The sequence below is a fragment of the Rhinopithecus bieti genome, unplaced genomic scaffold, assembly GCF_001698545.2.
Source record: "Rhinopithecus bieti isolate Rb0 unplaced genomic scaffold, ASM169854v2 scaffold_22355, whole genome shotgun sequence".
Taxonomy (NCBI): Eukaryota; Metazoa; Chordata; class Mammalia; order Primates; family Cercopithecidae; genus Rhinopithecus; species Rhinopithecus bieti.
The window spans coordinates 29180-34939 of record NW_016810366.1 but is presented as its reverse complement, the minus strand read 5'-3'; the positions used below and the strand labels follow the sequence as shown (position 1 = coordinate 34939).

The following is a 5760-nucleotide window of genomic DNA, read 5'->3' as shown; positions in this document are numbered from 1 at the left end:
AATGTAAGAAGAGAAAGTTAAGGGACAGACCTGAGCTTAAACAAAATGGAGATATAATTTGCTGCTTTCAAAACCCCCAGTGTCTCCAGATGGAAAATAATGCTAAACTTAAAAAAGGGCATCTAAGCAAAGATCAAATCCAGAATCTTTCCAGGAAAATATGGTATAAAGATGAAGCCAGTGATGCAATTATAAAATCCATTAAGGCCTAAAAAGAAGTGGAGAAGCACCTCAGAAAAACAATATTCCGTCTATGAGGATTATGAGTGTTGTCCCTAAGCAGTCTCAGGAGATGCCCAAAGCCAAATGAGCTTATCTAAGAGAGTTGTATACATGCCTTTTGTCTAACGGAGTAAATTCCCATGTCAGTCCATGTTGCACTGCCATTACAGAAAAACTGAGACTGGGTAATTTATAAAAAACAGAAATTTATTTTTTCACAGTTCTGGAGGCTGCAATGTTCAAGACCAAGATGCCAGAACCTAGTGAGGGCTTTCTTGCTATGTCTTCACATGGCAGAAGACAGAAGGGCAAGAGAAAACCAACTCTGTACATCAAGCCCCTTGTAAGGGCACCTACTCCCATTCATGAAAGAGGAGCCCTCATGGTCTGATCGCATTATAAAGGCTCCATCGCTTAATACCATTATATTGGCAACACCTGGTTTTGGAGGGGACATACTCAATCCACAGCACCCAATAAAATTTTTAGAGCACAGGGTATTTTGTAGACAGATAGAGAGATAGAAAGACAGTTCACCAACATGCCATGGACCAATCAGAGCCAACTTAAGGCCCTTCAAATGACACGGCATGGATAATTCTGACCTGGACTGCCCATTCATTTTAAACAATGGTGACAAAAGGCCTTGTACCTTTTTTGGTTATAGCCATAGGAAACATTGTGTGTTAGTATGTGATAATACATTTTAAATGTCAACAGTAGTGACACAAATGGATTGTGGATGCATTATGTTGACTTTGTTTTAACAGACTCTTTTAGACACCTACTAAAAGAAAACACAGTGCTATGTATTTTAGGAGAAATAGATAAATAAAATCTTTTAAAGTCACAAACATTCAGATGTCCACCCTCTAAGGAGTGGAGGGGAATATATATACATATATAAGTAATGTTAATATACACCAGAATATGAGATATGCTGCCATAGTATATAATGATATTGATGCCAATTAGCAAGCATCCAGGCAGTCTTAACTAAATGTAGAAACAAGGCCTTCTACCTTAAAACCCCTGACCCTCCCCTTCTCTGACACTCTACTCTGGTCAACTCAAACTTCATTTTTTTTCCTTAAACAGATTCCAGATAATAGGCCCGTTTCCTCTTTTAAGTGTTTTGTTGTTGTTGTTGCTGTTTTTGAGAAATCGTTCAGACCTACACAAAGGTACGGGAATACTACATCTGTGAACCCACCACCCAACTTCAGAAACATATTACAAATAGAGGTGAAGTCCACCTTGTACCTCTCCCCAATTAAACTGTCCCTTTTTCTCCACAAGATCTAATCACTCTCTTAAGGTGCTTATCATTCTCATATATACGTATCTGCATGGTACATGTGTATGCATCACTGACATGTATGCCTTTTACTGTAAATATACATAACCACAATCATTACAGTGAGTGTTTTACATGTTTTTAGACTTCATATGCATGGTATAATGCTTATATCCTTCTGGAACTGGTTTTTTTTTTCCCCCTTACCCACTTTTCACTGCCACCACCCAATCTTTGCTTCTTGTTTTAAGTTGAATTGGGTCCTTCAAAGAGATATGTTAAAGTCCTAATCCCAAGAACCTGTGAATGTGACCTTATTTGAAAATATCATATTTGCAGATGTAATCAATTTAAGATGAGGTCACACTGGATTAGGTGAACCATTAATCCATGACCGGTGTCCTTAAAAAGAAGATACACAAAGACAGAGACAAGGGAAAACACAGTGTCTGTTAAGATGGAAGAAGAGATTAGAGTGATGTATTTGCAAGCCAAAAGATACTAAAAATTGATGGCAGAAGCTAGGAGAGAGGCATGGAATAGATTCTCCATCACAGCCTCCAGAAGGAACTAACCCTGCTATCACCTTGATTTCAAACTTCTAAACTACAGAACTGAGGCAACAAATTTCTGTTGTTTTAAGCCACTCTGTTTGTGGCAATTCATTATGGTAGCCCTAGAAAACAAACACATTCCTCCAGGCACTCTTTGTGTCTCAGGCCCCCGAGAATTTTAGTCTCTTTCCCAGTCCATACTTTACTGTGCTGTTCAGTTTACCTGCAACCATACCAAGTTAGAGAATTAAGGCTGGTCCTACTGTAGGTGAAGTTTGTTTTCCTCCATTGCTCTAAACCAGTGGCTCTCAAACTTCAGTGTGTTCAGGAGCACCTGAAGACATGGAAGACTTGTAAAACCCTGATTGTCAGTCTACCTTCAGAATCTCTGATTCAGTAGGTCTGGAGTAGGGCCTGAGAATTTGCATTTCTAACAACTTTCCAGCTGATGCTGCCAGTCAATATCCACTAGTACTACGTGATCTCCAGACAGGCTGGGTCATTCATCTGATTCTTTCAATGAAAGTTAGTAGAGACTAGACCTCTACCTCTGTCGTTACACAAATTGTTTATAGCTTTGTATTTTATTTTGGGCTGCAATAACAGAATTTTAAAAGGCTTCCCAAATAGTTGAAAGACTTATCTTAATGATAATATGCTAAACCAAAACAAAAGATACAAAGATAAATTTCAGTCAGTATTATTTTGTAAAAAATAATCTGCAAAGTACTCATTTCAAACAAGCTTTTATTTTTTAACATGAACAAATGCTGTCAAACATATGCGCAAAATGTAAGAGTAAAGTCAGATATCAGTTGACATCATTTTTGTGTAATGAACTTTAACAATATCAGTTGTTTGAGCTACTGAAAACTAGAACATTCATGAAGAGGAAATTAATTTCTTATTTCTCCATCCATTTCTTTCTCCGCCTCCAAGCTATAAGATGAAATAAGAAACAATTAACATTTGTACAACATTAACATGCACTAATAGCGTTCTAAATCTATGAGTCAACCCTGTGTACATCTGTTGTCTCAATAAGGAGAAAACAAAACATTTTCCTCTTGTAACACAGACCCTTGGATGTTAGGATGCTCATACATTCAATGGTTTCAATGATCAGATCATATTAACCTTGTTGCCCTCTTGTCCACAACTAGCAATGCTTGTTCTTTTCTTGAGAGGTCACTTTATGAATTCCATAAATCTTTCCACCTTAAAAGTCTGTTCTCTTTACACAAACCATGTATATTCCAGACCCTCAGTTTCCATATGAGAATGAGGCTGTTATCAGACATCCACAGATAAGAAAATTCAGAAAGAGAGTGAAAGGCAATAAAGAAAATATATGCTAAGACTTAATTACCAATTCAGCGATAAATGATAACTAATTTCTGTTCTTTTGAATGTCATATGAAATAAAAAGATATAAACAGAACTAATATTTATGTAGTAACCACAAAGTGTGGTCTCACTTGAAATCCTTAACTTTTTACTACTTTGTAAGTATACTAGTCAACCTTCTCAAAGACATTATCAGTACAAGAGACTACATTTCTGTGGTCGAGCGATTAAGGTCAAACTAGTGCATGGCCCAGCCACTTTGCTGCTCCTTCTTCTTGTGACCTTTCTGTAAACAAATATCGATCTCCACTACTGGGTCTAATAGATTTCCCATCTGTAGCAATCTTAGAGCTACAAGATAAAGGACTTGTAGCTATGAATGAAATACATTTCCAAACATATTGCCTTCTATTTATCTAATATGAAAATACATTATTAGCATTAAACTTTTTAAAATTTTACCAATATTTTGCTTACTTAGTTTACAGAGAAAATTAAAACATAACACTGCTAGTAAAAGGTGTATGTCAGAAGTGGTTAGCTAATACTCAAGACTATACATGAATACCTGGATTTTTTGAAGGTGCTGTCCTCTGCTGAGTCCAGATCCTTTTCTAGTCCTTCCAGTTCTTCATTTTCATCCTCTTCTCTCTCCTTCTGGCCTCCAGCTTCTTGAGCCTCTTCATCAGAATTTTCATACTTATATTCAGTTGCTTCTTTAGAGAAGGATAATACAGACATTGGGAGACTTTCTCCAAAAAAGTACTCCAGTTTATACTCAGTAGCCGTATCCCATACTCTATGCTCAGCAGAACCTGGGGAATAGAAATATGTAGGGGAAAAAGAATAGCTGAGAATGTTCCTACTGGTAAGTACAACACTTCCATGACCCTCACATTTTGCTTCTTGATATTTTTCACCATAATATTTTTCCCCTCTTTCCAACAGATTTCATAACCTGTGCTGCTGATTATTTCTAGCCCTTGGGAGAAGAGATTGGAATCATCTAGGTCTGATAATATTTGGTATGGTTTTGTCAGAACTTCATTGAAAAATATTTCTATAATTTAAATTTTGTGGTGAAGCTCATTGGTTTCTCAATCCCTGAAAGATTTATTTTCATGTCTTTCAAGTGCTCTAGTACAAGTTCATCATTTTCTGGGATCATCCTACCAAAAATCCTTAGGTTGACTTTAGGTCAACCTAAAGTGAGGTATGCCATCTATTTGCCCTTTGTTTTCATGCTCTTTCCATTTCCTCCCAAGGTCCTCCCTTCCTGACCACCTACTTCCCACTGACATTCACTTTCTATGGGCTCATACGTTACACTGATAATCTCAGATATTTTATCAAACAGAGGTTGGTAAAAGGAAGCACATTTTCTTTTTCAAGACCATAAAGACCTTTATAGACTTGAGCTTCTAGTTGTGCATATGCTGCCTGAAGTTTCCTGACAGCATTGACCCGCTGCTGAACAACGGCAGGTAGGCTCTGAGCAACTAAGCCAGCTGTGCCAACAGAAGTTGTAAGGGACACCCAGGACTTTGCTGCCACTCTCAGGTCTCAGCCACCTACGCTGCACAGACCCCCGTCTCCCAGGACTTGGAGGCATCAGCCAGCACCTCACTCTCCCAGACCTCCACCTCCCCTCTGCTTCCTCTGCCTGCAGGAATGAGGCAACCTCTGCAGCTTCCTCTGGATCCCGGGGCAAGGCTCCTTCTGCCGGATACACGCCATTCCAGACCTCCGCTCCCACTTCTGGGTCCTCCCACTCCTGGGTGCTCCCACTCCAGGATGCTCCTGTTCCCAGGTCCTCCCGCTCCCGGGTCCTCCTGCTCCCAGATCCTCCCACTCCTGGATCCTCCCACTCCCCTGGCGCAAGTGTCTCTCCCGGGTCCTCATGTTCCTGGAAACAACATGCAGTCTGCATGGGGCCAGACCAGGATATGGTCTTTATATTAATAATAAATACAATATAGAAAGAAATGGACCAGATCCTGGAATAGGGACTGAAACATCACCATGGGAACTCACAGGCGCCACAAGCAATTCCTGCATCCTCTTTGCTGTCCTTTTCCTTCTCCTCCTTGTCCTCATCCTCAGCCTCCTCCTCGTCCTCCTCTTTGTCTTCATCCTGTTCCTCTTCTTCATAGTCCTCCTCCTCTCCTTCTTCTTCCTTCTCTTCTTCACCCTCCTCCTCCTCCTCAAATTCCTCCTCCTCCTTTTCCTCCTCAAATTCTTCTTCCTCCTCGTCCTCCTCCTCTCCCAGCTCCGCCTCCTCTCCCAGCTCCTCCTCCTCTTCTACAAGCTGAAAAAACCAGTTATCAATGAGGTCCCAGG

The 5760-nt window shown here is 39.9% G+C and overlaps 1 long non-coding RNA gene across 1 annotated transcript; it reads right to left on the bottom strand.

The window, feature by feature from the left end:
- Window positions 1–2864: 2864 nt before the first annotated feature.
- LOC108541978 (uncharacterized) lies at window positions 2865–5537 on the bottom strand. Its single transcript, XR_001889137.1, has 3 exons — window positions 5455–5537; window positions 3989–4235; window positions 2865–3012 (listed from the first exon to the last, which is right to left on the bottom strand). It is a non-coding gene; the product is annotated as an uncharacterized LOC108541978 (long non-coding RNA).
- Window positions 5538–5760: the final 223 nt, after the last annotated feature.